The sequence below is a fragment of the Mustelus asterias genome, chromosome 9 (genome assembly GCF_964213995.1).
Source record: "Mustelus asterias chromosome 9, sMusAst1.hap1.1, whole genome shotgun sequence".
Lineage (NCBI taxonomy): Eukaryota > Metazoa > Chordata > Chondrichthyes > Carcharhiniformes > Triakidae > Mustelus > Mustelus asterias.
Window position 1 is genome coordinate 93,195,736 of NC_135809.1, and position 13,599 is coordinate 93,209,334.

General features: G+C 41.1%; 1 long non-coding RNA gene across 1 annotated transcript; it reads left to right on the top strand.

The window, feature by feature from the left end:
• Positions 1-388: 388 nt before the first annotated feature.
• LOC144498839 (uncharacterized) lies at positions 389-13,170 on the top strand. The gene is made up of 5 exons (XR_013498761.1): positions 389-678; positions 3,487-3,564; positions 3,656-3,713; positions 5,923-5,991; positions 11,750-13,170. It is a non-coding gene; the product is annotated as an uncharacterized LOC144498839 (long non-coding RNA).
• Positions 13,171-13,599: the final 429 nt, after the last annotated feature.

Consider the following 13,599-nt stretch of genomic DNA (forward strand, 5'->3'; position numbering starts at 1 on the left):
GATCTGTTCTGTCAATCTAATATTCTAATGCAGTCTACTACAAAGATCGATAAATCTACCAACTGCTATCATCAAATGTGTAGGATTGTCAAATCTAATTACTGAAAGTGTGTATCTGCTCGGATCGATCATTGTGGCTCTTTTTAAAAGTTTATTTCAGGTTGTACTGTCCAATTGCTTAATTCGGTGTACTCATCTATATAATTTCATTCAAATCGAGATTTTTCAACCGCACCTTCTGCAGGTGTACCCACTATCCATGGGTCTCTGAGCTTTCTCATCTATCAACCCATGTGCCCGAACGTAAATAAAACGCTAACAGGATCACGTCTCACTTGCCTCTTCCAAGATGTGTGGCCGACTCCAGCTAAATCGAATTAACCTCTTTGCACTGGCTCTGTCTGCTGTGTGAGGTTGAGCGATGACGTCCTTGCACTGGAGTTGAGATGGTTTATATGGAAGGGAGTCCCCTCGCCTGCTGGAGAGACAGGGATACCTGTGGCATCAGGAACCTTGCCAGCGCTCTGCGATCAAACGGCACTGAAGACTGCAACAGGCGATGTGTGTGTGTGTGAGAGAGAGGAAAGTGCATGAATCGCACTGTTTCTAGAGGGAGAAATTGACAACTTGTAAAGGGGCGCTGCTAAAAAAAGAGCGATTAACGCGATTAGTATGATGGTAAGAAATAAGAGATTTATTTTGAATATTAACTGTTTGATAAAGAAATAGAATAAGGCAGGAGGGCGGGTTAAGTTTAATTTAAAGGTACGATTACATTCACTCAATGTCTGTGAACGCGAAGGTTACTGATCTAAGATGACTCCAGGAACTGTTTGTTAAAGTTGATGCAGTATTTCTGAAGCTCTGTCGTGAAAAGGGGTGAGATGTCTGTAGGCTGGGATGTCAAACACGAGCCTTAGAAATCTCAATATAACTGTCAAATAACAGCAGGGACAGCTCTTCTCCAACATAGAGGAAAAATCCCCTCGGCCCATCGCGTTTGTGCCACAGGTCAAAGACAAAGCACCCAATATTCTAATCCCATTTGCCAACACTTGGCCCACAGCCTTGGCATCACAAGTGCATGTCTAAATACTTCTTAAATGTTATGAGAAAGTTCAAATTCAATCATCCTACTCAATTTCTGGGATGCTTTGTTGCTAGGTTTGCTTCAGGGCAGCATTCATTAAAAAATGTCACTGTGTTTAGACCTTTGAGGCAACTAGGCACTTTTTAAAAGCAATTTAAAAAACTTCCAATCTGACTCTCAGTCATCATCTCTTTTGCTATGGAGGGCATCCAACTTAACGGCATCAACATAAATTTGCGTTGACATCAGGACATATATTACTGTTCCAAATGCGAGTTATGTGATATCAGGTGTAAACGTACATGAGCTGACGCCAGGATGTGCAAGATCTCTACAGAACGTGCTGTCAATTTTAGCAATGAAAAGCTGAAACAGGATGGTGTAATATAAAACTTTTATTTTAAAGTTTATTTATTAGTGTCGCAAATGGGCTTACATTAACACTGCACTGCAATGGAGTTACTGTGAAAATCTCCTTGTGGCCACACTCTGGCGCCTGTTCAGATACACTGAGGGAGAATTTAGCATGACCAATGCACCTAACCAGCCAGGTAATTGAACCTGGGTCCCTGGTGCTGTAAGGCAGCAGTGCTAGCCACTGAGCCACCTTGCTGTTAATGGGATCGTATGGTGTACAAAATGGTCACTTCATAACAGCTGATATATTGCAAAGTAATCGGTGGTGTGTTAACTACTTTAAGCTCGCTCTGAGAGATATGCAATAAGATAGCAATATTTTTTCAAATGCACTCTTTTCATTTGCAAGTGAATTGCACAATATGTGAAAGAGCAGCAACACGGGGTGTGCATGCGCAATTGTGACAAAACTCACAAACCATCCGTTTTTATTCCCAAAAGAGGAAGTTTGCAGACTCTGGTGCAAGTGCTGCTGAAAGCAACAGTGAATGGGTTCGCTGCGGCTGTGGGGGAAGCTGCTGTGATTTCTGTAGGACAACTGTGCAGCACAGTTTCTGCACCAGTGTAAAGCAATTTTATGATTGGTATCAGCTAGCTTAGCTGCAAATCAAGAGATGGAGGTCATGCTTTTGAACTATGCACGTGCAGTGTGACAGCATGCTATCTGGAAATCATAAAAGCTTAATTTTAATTCAAGTTCAGAGTTTAGCTTCTATGAGCTATTTATTACTTTATATTTTCATCCCTTTTTGGCATATTTCCATTTATGCTGTATAATATTGAACTTTCTGGATATTCTTTAACCCAAGATATAAGCAAATTACTGTGGATGCTGGAATCTGAAACCAAAAGAGAAAATGCTGGAAAATCTCAACAGGTCTCAAAGCTTTGACAAAGGGTTGTCTGGACTCGAAACATCAGCTTTTTTCTCTCCTTACAGATGTTGCTGGACTTGCTGAGATTTTCCAGCATTTTCTCTTTTGGATTCTTTAATCCAAGCCTGTGTTAGTTAACGTGAACTGGGGCAGCTACAGAAACATAAATAAGAACAGAGAGTGCAGGAAAAACTCAGCAGGTCTGGCAACATCAGTAGAGAGAGAAACAGAGTCAGCATTTCAAGTCTGCTATAAATCTTCAGAACTGAGTTTTAGTTCAGATTTCCTGCATCCTCAGTATTTTGCTGTTAAGCTATTGAAGCATGATGATTGGCCTCGGTGCCGCAGGGAAATCTGCTCCAGATTGTAGCAATGATCTTTTCCGGAAGATATATGACGTGTATGGATACGAGGTGAGGAGAGAGCCAGGTACAGCTGGATAACTTCCCCACTATCAGATCCACAAACTGACATATATTGCATAGCTCACATGTGAAAAGTGGTCACTTTCGATGGGTATCAGAGGACTGTTTGCCTTGTTAGAAATAAACCACAGCATCAATCACAGGTGGGAGAAAAAACACTGCAGGAAACCAGAGGTGAGCAGTTTCCAGCAATCCAAAACGTTAACATAATCTTCTCTCTCTGATACTGTTTAACCTGTTGTGCATTTCTGGCATTTTGCCATTTTGGCGGCACGGTGGCACAGTGGTTAGCACTGCTACCTCACAGCGCTAGGGACCCAGGTTCAATTCCCAGCTTGGGTCACTGTCTATGTGGAGTCGTCCCGTGTCTGCGTGGGTTCTTCTGGGTGCTCTGGTTTCCTCCTACAGTCCAAAGATGTGTGGGTTAGGTTGATTGGCCACGATAAATTGACTGTTAGTATCAGAGGGATTAGCAAGATAAATACATGGGGTTACGGGGATAGGGCCTGGGTGGGATTGTTGTTGGTGCGGGCCCGATGGGCTGAATGGCCTCCTTCTGCACTGTAGGGATTCTATGAATTGTTATTTTCTTCACTACAATTTCTACAACACGTAACAATGCATCTAACAATCCGCAGAGACGATCTCATCTTATTTCTTTCCAATTCTTTCTCTGTAGAAAGTTAAGATGACAGTAATCTGCATTTGTGCTTTCTTAATAATCTTTATCGTGGTGGAATCCTGCTGCACTCCCAAGGTAAAGTTCTGAAACAAACTCTTAATTCTTTCAGCACCTTGTTGCGATATGTGTTTATTCTTTTCAAAATTATGTTTCTTCTCGCCCCTAGAGCAGGGTTATTCCAAAAAGTTGGGGTCCACAGTCCATGCTGTACCTGAAAGGACGGTGTAAGTAAAATCTGTTAACATTCATTGAATTCTAAATTGCATGGTTAGAATGAGATATCTGGAAGAAAGGTCAAAGCTGTTCTGCAGAGGTGAGAGTATAAAGGGAGAAAGTAAAGCGAGAAACATCAGTTAAATGATATATTGCAATCAGTTCCTGTAATCATGGATGGTTTTCCTAATCATGTCCTAAGTCTTCTGGTCAAACTAAGCAAGGCAAACCAGAACTGACCACAGCCTTCTCCTGTATGAGTAAGTTTCAGTGGTGTTTGAACAATTAAGTTACACTTTCCTGACAAGAAATGATCCCAGTGGCACTGCTATGAAAACTCCCAGCGTTAGTTTAAACATTACCTATTACTGCTGAGACATTATATCAATTATTGTCCAAAGGAGATAATATTCATTGTTGGCTTAGCAGAATAAGGGAAGGTAATGTAATCCTGAGTGTCAGTGTGGTTGAATAATGTTATTACCGTAATTGATCAGAGTGTCACAGTATCAATGCCAGGCCTCTCTGTGAATTTTATATTCAGGCCCAGAGGGTGCTTTGAAATTGTTAGGAGGGACTCAGCCCTTTCTTGGATATTGCATTTATCTATTGACACAGACATGTTCCGAGAGGAGCAATGTTGTTTCTTCTCACACGTTAAGGAAGTCATTCTTTTATTTTTTCAATTTTCTCTCCTGGCTTCTTTTCTTCTACTGAAGGAACTGACCCTTCCTGCGCAGGCAGTCAGTGCCCATAGAAACATAGAAACCCTACAGTGCAGAAGGAGGCCATTCGGCCCATCGAGTCTGCACCGACCACAATCCCACCCAGGCCCTACCCCCACATATTTTACCCGCTAATCCCTCTAACCTACGCATCCCAGGACTCTAAGGGACAATTTTTAACCTGGCCAATCAACCTAACCCGCACATCTTTGGACTGTGGGAGGAAACCGGAGCACCCGGAGGAAACCCACGCAGACACGAGGAGAATGTGCAAACTCCACGCAGACAGTGACCCGAGCCGGGAATCGAACCCGGGACCCTGGAGCTGTGAAGCAGCAGTGCTAACCACTGTGCTACCGTGCCGCCCTTCTTGGGCATTTTCCAGAACAGGTTGCTGCAGTCATTAGGAGTGGAAATGCTGGCTGAATTTTTACCTCCCGAGCTCAATTGTAGCACCTCAATTGCTGCTCCAGTTGAGATGAGCTAATTTAACAAGACGGAGGATTATTTTTGTTTAAAAAAGACCGAAATTCTACACTGCTACGAAGTTCCAATAAAAACCTATTCACGTCACATAGTATCAGATATATTCTGATTTGCTGTGGGTAAACAAGGCTATAGTTAAATAGAAAAAAATGGATATTTCTCCCAGGGAAAAAAAACATGCTGTACAATTTTCTTCCTTCTGCTATTGGGGGCAGTAATTCATACTGGAGAATGGGCGGCATGGTGGCACAGTGGTTAGCACTGCTGCCTCACAGCATCAGGGGCCTGGGTTCGATTCCCAACTTGGGTCACTCTCTGTGTGGAGTCTGCACGTTCTCCCCATATCTGCGAGGGTTTATTCTGGATGCTCTGGTTTTCTCCCACAGTCCGAAAGACGTGCTGGTTGGGTGCATTGGCCATGCTAAATTCTCCCTCAGTGTATCCAAACAGGTGCCGGAGTGTGGCAACTAGAGAATTTTCACAGTAACTTAATTGCAGTGTTAATGTAAGCCTACTTATGACACTAATAAATAAACTTTTATCATATGGGTGTCAGCTGCTCTCCTATCCTTGTCCAAATGGTCATCTTCAACTATAAAGCTGGATAATGAGTTCTGGCAGAAAATTAAGGTGATTTAGTCTGTTTCTAGCCCAAGATGCATCTGACCATTGACACCATGATGGGAGATTGTTGGATAATCTGGCTACATTCCACTCAAGATCACTTGGCAAGAGAGTGTGCAGCCATAATTTTGCCGATTGTCCATAGGGTAGTATGAAAGGTGCTTTATTCTGCTCAAATAGATTTTGTACCTGACCAAAATGGAAAACTGTTCATTTCCCTGAATTGAGATCTACGTTCACCTGTCAGCAATGTTACCTCTATTTTACTTTATGATATAGGCACCTGAGACATGAGCCTGAGAAATTCTGTAATGGCGAGAGATCCCATAAAGAGGATGATGACTCAGTACTAAAATCTAGATTAACTGTGGTGTTATTTTTCCAGATGGGAGAAGATCTGCTGAAGCCAACGGTTATTATAACTATGACATAAACACCTGGAATCTTCTCGCAGGTAGCTTCTGCATGTCAGCCTATTCGTTTGTTTACCAAACAGGGTGGGCCAATGGTTGAACGCACAGCAAATAAAAAAGCAATTTACATACAATGGCTTATTAGAAAACATATATTTCAGGAACTATTCTTTTAATCAAAAAATGTATTCTAATCCAAAGTTAAAACACAATATTATGGTCTTTGGATGTCTCAAGCTTAGGATTCAAGGCTAAGGTGTCTAAAATGGTAAAACACTGAATACCACAACATTGAAACTGAAATTATCGGAGCTTTCCTGTGGACTATAAAGGCTTCCAGTAATTCCTTGCAGTCCCATTGTTAACCCTGTATTTCTAATTACATGTTCATACTCTACTTAAATTGTACAGGATGTATTTATTTGGAGGCAAATAACTTGTGAAGACTGGGAAAAAGGGGCAGCAAATATATGAAGCAAGTAGATCAAAGAAAAGTGATAATTACAATCAAACAAATATATGTCTCAGTCTCATGAATGATCCAGAATTTCTCTCTGTATTTTTGATAGCTATTGAGAATTTTGCCATTAGGTTGACACCATAAATAACAGAAGATACTAATGGTCGACCGATGGCCATAGATGGCCAAATGCTAATTTGGATCTCTCTTGATAACCATTGATAATATTGAGTCTCAACCAATAATCATTAAAGGCAGTGACAGTGACCTTTACCGATAGCCATTGATAATCTTGGGTTTCAACCAATATAATTGATGATATTTTATACCAACAATTTCCAATGATGTTAGTACAAGGCATGCTGTGATAGCAAGTGTGCTCATAGGAAGCAACTCAAAAAATTGAGCTAGTCTATATTTAAAATCACTGTTTTGGAATATGCAGTACCATGTGCTAAACTAGAGATTGAGTCCTCTGTTCATTTCCCTCTTTCCCTTCCCCTAGTCAAGGGAACATGTCGAGGAAGTTTCCAGGTTACCACTTCTTACTCATAGAAATCCTTGATGAAAGTTATTGCCAGCTGGGAGGAGTTCTCTTAAAGTCTTTTAAAAGTCTACAAATTTTAACAGGTTAAGGTAATGGACTCCAGATTAGATCTAATAATGTATTTTAAATGAATCTGGACTTCTTATAGAGCAAAAAGCTTTTCTTCTTGTCCCAGTGAAGGCAGAGGGAAGATCAGGTTGAGTGCCAATAATGTGCACAAGTGGTCATGCATGTGACCACTTCCTGTAATTTGGGACAGTCAGGCCCTAGAACCATTTTAATTGTTAGCATCTTTTGTGGTTTAATTTAATGCTATTTCAATGTTGATGTGTAGTGTAACTGAGTTAGCATGTCCATGATTGCTGAACCACATGCCACATTTTCTACATCAGCTGTGTAGATTCTCCACCACATTTTCTGTTACTACTGGTGAGCCGTGTTTTGGAGACGTGACAATTTTTATCATGGTTTTGTACTGCACTGAGAACATTTCCAAACAGAAAGTCAAATATATCCTGCAGGAAGAGAAATGAGACAGCTTCAATGGACAAACACTGGACCATGTAGAAACATAAAGGAAGAAAGACTTGCATTTTAATAGTGCCTTTTATATCTTCAGGATGCCCCAGAGTACTTTACAGATAATTAAATACTCTTTGAAGAATAGTTACTGTGACTCTAAGGAGAACATGAGCAACCAATATGCACTCAGCGAAGTCCCACAAACAGCAATGAGGAAATAACCAGGCAGTCTGTTTCTAGTGGTTGAGAGATAAATGTTGACCTGGACATTGTGGATATTTCCCCTGCTCTGTTTCAAATAATAGCACAGGATTGTTTAAATCAACCTGAAAGAGCAGATGCAGCCTGGGATAAATGTCTCATCAGAAGTGGAATGCAGATTTAACAGTGAGGAAAGACTGGAGTTCAGAATTAAACAGTGAGGAGAGACTGGAGTTCAGAATTAAACAGTGAGGAGAGACTGGAGTTCAGAATTAAACAGTGAGGAGAGACTGGAGTTCAGAATTAAACAGTGAGGAGAGTCTGGAGTTCAGAATTAAACAGTGAGGTGAGGCTGGAGTTCAGAATTAAACAGTGAGGAGAGACTGGAATTCAGATTTAAACAGTGAGGAGAGACTGGAGTTCAGATTTAAACAGTGAGGAGAGAATGGAGTTCAGATTTAAACAGTGAGGAGAGACTGGAATTCAGATTTAAACAGTGAGGAGAGACTGGAGTTCAGATTTAAACAGTGAGGAGAGACTGGAGTTCAGAGTTAAACAGTGAGGAGAGACTGGACTTCAGACTTAAACAGTGAGGAAAGACTGGACTTCAGAGTTAAACAGTGAGGAGAGACTGGACTTCATTCTTAAACAGTGAGGAGAGACTGGACTTCAGACTTAAACAGTGAGGAGAGACTGGAGTTCAGAGTTAAACAGTGAGGAGAGACTGGACTTCAGAGTTAAACAGTGAGGAGAGACTGGAGTTCAGATTTAAACAGTGAGGAGAGACTGGAGTTCAGAGTTAAACAGTGAGGAGAGACTGGACTTCAGACTTAAACAGTGAGGAAAGACTGGACTTCAGAGTTAAACAGTGAGGAGAGACTGGACTTCATTCTTAAACAGTGAGGAGAGGCTGGACTTCAGACTTAAACAGTGAGGAGAGACTGGACTTCAGAGTTAAACAGTGAGGAGAGACTGGAGTTCAGAGTTAAACAGTGAGGAGAGACTGGACTTCAGAGTTAAACAGTGAGGAGAGACTGGACTTCAGACTTAAACAGTGAGGAGAGACTGGAGTTCAGAGTTAAACGGTGAGGAGAGACTGGAGTTCAGATTTAAACAGTGAGGAGAGACTGGAGTTCAGAGTTAAACAGTGAGGAGAGACTGGACTTCAGACTTAAACAGTGAGGAAAGACTGGACTTCAGAGTTAAACAGTGAGGAGAGACTGGACTTCATTCTTAAACAGTGAGGAGAGGCTGGACTTCAGACTTAAACAGTGAGGAGAGACTGGACTTCAGAGTTAAACAGTGAGGAGAGACTGGAGTTCAGAGTTAAACAGTGAGGAGAGACTGGACTTCAGAGTTAAACAGTGAGGAGAGACTGGACTTCAGACTTAAACAGTGAGGAGAGACTGGAGTTCAGAGTTAAACGGTGAGGAGAGACTGGAGTTCAGAGTTAAACGGTGAGGAGAGACTGGAGTTCAGAATTAAACAGTGAGGAAAGACGAGTTCAGAGTTAAACAGTGAGGAGAGACTGGACTTCAGATTTAAATAGTGAGGAGAGACTGAAGTTTAGGGGCAGTACGGTGGCACACAGTGGTTAGCACTATTGCCTTACAGAGCCAGGGTCCCAGGTTCAATTTCAGCCTTGGGTCACTGTCTATGCAGCGTTTGTACGTTTTTCCCTGTGTCTGTGTGGGCTTCGTCCGGGTGCTCCGGTTTCCTCCTACAGTCCATAGATGTGTGGGTTAGGTTGATTGGCCATGCTAAATTGCCCCTTAGTGTCAGGGGGGATTAAGAACATAAGAACATAAGAAATAGGAGCAGGAGTAGGCCATCTGGCCCTTCGAGCCTGCCCCACCATTCAACAAGATCATGGCTGATCTGAAGCGAATCAGTTCCACTTACCCGCCTGCTCCCCATATTCCCTAATTCCCCTAATTAACAGGGTAAATGCGTGGGGTTGCGGGAATAGGGCCTGGGTGGGATTGTGGTCAGTACAGACTCGATGGGCCGAATGGCCTCCTTCTGTACCGTAAGGATTCTATGATCTGAAAGATAGCATCTTTGACAGTGCAGCATTCTCTCAGTATTGCGCTGTAATGCCAGTCTAGGTATTGTGCTGTGGAGTGGGGCTTGAACCCATGATCTTCTGATTCAGAATGGATGGAGTATACAAAAAAAGGGAATGGGGTGGATGCGAAGAGAAGCCTAGGAAATATTGTACTGATATTTTTTGCCTCATAATTTGAATTCTTTTGCAGTAGTAAAGAGAGTTCTTAAAAAAATAGAGTAGGAAAGCTTAATGCTGCAAATAGACTTGAAATTGAGATTGAGAACACGATAAACATACATACTTGAAAAAGTAAATGTATTGAGTAATACCCCTCAATCAATATTAATAAAATACATTTTCTAACCATTAACCTATGTGAGACCTTGCAAATTGACTGCCACACTTCACCATATTAAAAGTAAAAACAGAAAGTACTAGAAATACTCTGCAGGTCAGGTATGATATGCTGAGACAGACACACAACATTTCGGGTTGACGACCTTCCATCAGAACCTTTTGTTCCTACGTTGAAATATTGACTACAACTCAAAGATACTTCATTGGTTGTGAAGTGCTTTGGGAGGTCCTAATGTTGCGATAGGTACTTTATGAATGCAAGTTTTTTCATCTTATCTTCATAATTTTAAACATCTCTGTAATATCCTTACAAAGTCTATAATTTTCCATGGTATCTCCCACCTTACAAGTGGAGTAAAACAGGATATAGTATTCTCGATGTGGCCAGGGGTTTGTAATTTAGTTTGATATTGAGGTGCATTAGTTATGTATCCAAGCATCCAAGACAGATTCAGAGCAACATCATCTCCAGACATCAGGTCAGCCACCAATATACATCGATTATGTTCTGCTCCAACTCTTCATTGCCTCACTTGCCTCCTCCGCTGCATCTATGACATGTATCTGATACCAAGGCTTGACTTTGGTGTAACTTCCTCCAGCTAAGACTCGGAAAGACCAGAACCAATGCACTGTCTTGGGTTGAACCAGGTTGTAATCTTACATTGTGAGATTCTGTTTCTTCTTGCTCACTAAGGCTGCCTAATTCCATTTCACCCACCATTGCACTATCCCACCTCATCTGCTGCTTAAACCCTCAAAAATATCCGAGTTGATTATCAGCCCATTGAATGGTGTTGAATGCTCCTTCTGTGGCCAACAAGTCCTGGCATTGGATTCAAATCCCGAGCTTCTGGTCCAGCGATAGGGGTGCTCCCATTGTGTCACAAGGCCCCCTACTATTCCAGTGATCAACCGGCAGTACCTCATTCAAAACCATGTCTAAATTCATTCTGCCCAAAACACTGGTATCTGTAATCTTTCCCATTAGCCCAATATCCCTGTCCCCCAACATCTCTAACTTAAAATTTTCAACTTTGGGCTTAAATTCCCCTATGGCTTTGCCCTCCATGTCTTTATGACTTGCTCCAGTTGTTCTTCATGTTGCATTATATAAATGTGAGTAATTTTTATTTAACCTGTACAATGTTGTGGTCAGAACACATCTTGAATATGCTCTGATCACCAATGAGGAATGACCCTTTCCAGTGCTGGAGACAGCACAAAGAAGGGCTACAAGGTAGATCACTAGTAGATTTTTAAAATGTATGCTGCAGCAATGAATATAATCAATAAATCGCACTGTCCACAACATTACTGCAACTTGGCAGACTAGTTAAAAAAAAATTGAACCTCAGTTCTGCTTGATCCTTAAGTTTAAGTTTTAAGTTTATTCATTAGTATCTCTAACGGGGTTGGTTGGGTTGGCTGGGTGCAGGTGCAGTCGACAGACTTGGTACCATGACAAAGATGACTTTCTAGTGTCCTACATCACTCTATTGAATGTTCTTCTCCCTGATATAACCATTTACAGCAACAATTCTTTCCATTTCAAAGTGCATTTTCTGGATCGATACTGGTATGAAGTGGAAATGGAGACAATTTTTCAAAAGTGCCATGTGTCCATTCAGGCCTGATTTCATATTCTCCTTCTTCCTCCAGATTTCAAAAGGACACAAGCACTTGGAGACCAGGATCACTGGAAACAAGCAACTGCTAAAAATATGAATCTCATGAATTTGAAATAGAATGGATTCATCAATCAACCATTGCAATACATGAAAAAACATCTCATACTGTTATTAATTTAAGCTCCATGCAATAGTCTTATTGTGACCCTTTAAGAGGTGGGTGAGGGAAAGGTAAAGGCTTTATCTATAGCAGAATCTTCAATAGTTAAACTCTGGGTAGAAAATATCTATGAAATTAAAATTCCAATTCATAAGAAACAGGCTCTCATAACAAAATGCTAACATTTCTTGGGCCTAATAATACATCCTTTCTTATTTCTGTTTCTCTTCATTGTTTTAGTTCAAAATTGAGTGGTATAGAATTAATCTGTAGGGATCTCCACTTGGACTGATAACCTAGTCGTGAGGTATCCAGTCAGCTTCTCTGTGGACATTATGAGCAAAAAGTGGTAAAATGTGTGCTCGTCAATCTTGAAAGGTAACTGAGAGGGGACATAAAATAAATATATAGTAGAAGTACATGACCTTTAACAGCACAGAACAAATAAGTCCAAAGCACTACTTAAAGTTAAATTGCAACAGTAGGACAAGGTTCCTACTGGACAAAGGAAAATTTAGAACTGATCTCGGGTGTTCTTTGTACAAAGAGGTCAATATATGCAATGGGCTTGTGGGTAGAGTGTGGGTTGGGGGCAAGAAAGTCTCAGCATCGTTTAAGAAAGAGATGAATGTCGTAATGAGGAAAGCATTATGATTTACTTCCCAATAGATGAGCTATGATAGACCAAATGACCTTCCTCATCTGTACTGGGCTGTGATCTTATGATCTTAAACAGAAGTTGCATCCTCTGCATCTCAACGGCTAAACTCTGTTCATCTCAGAATTTGCAGACAACTGGAATGTTTTAACAACTTCATTCGGTTCCACCTCCTCGTTACCTTTCACTATCTTTGTGCAAGTCAAGCATGTTTTGGATATCTTTTCTCATGCACTGTATTTGAAGACGTGCTCTTGTGTTGAGCAGCTGCAAACTCCAACACCCCAGATGTATGACTGGGAGGTAGTTAATGCTGAGGTTGTTTAACCCACTTGGCTTTTACCAGTTCTTGTAGTCTACACTTATGGATCTTACCAAATTGTTTCTGAAAACTTATTGTTTTTTTTCTGAAAGGAAGGCCAAGATTGTCAATGCTATACTAAGGGTTTGAGAGATGCCTTCAGATTTACTGCCACAATACTAGATTTGACTGACAACACAAAACGATAAGAATATTATACATCTACATGTGAAAGTGGAGAATTTTATTATATTACATTGTATTACATTTAAAGAATCTCATGAGTTGTGTAACAGTACAAATTCAATTATAATAAATTACCATATTTGCAGCACTTTACGTGTCAAGTTTTAATGGTCACCTCAATCAGATGCCCTGGTAACTCAGTGAGTAAATGCTCTGTTCAAGGTTGTATTGAGGCATTTGACCAGGTCATTCCAGGTTAAACCATAACTTGTCTTATTAAGTCAGCTCAATGGAGCAGCGGTTACATGCTTTAAGCTGCCTGTGGTTTAGAGCACTCTTGACAGCTACTGGGCGAGGCACCTAAAGGCTGTCATTGTCAAGGAAAATGTTCCCTAGCAAGAATCTATGCCTTCAAGAGAGGAGGAGAAAACGGGGGGCGGGAGGGGGAGCGGAATTGCTTGGACTAATAAATATGATTGTTTGTGAAAGCCTCCTGAGGTTTCTCCAAAACAGCAGGTTCATAAACAATTTTTGATGCTCAGGTTGAAGGGGATGAGAGGGGTGGAGATATGTCTG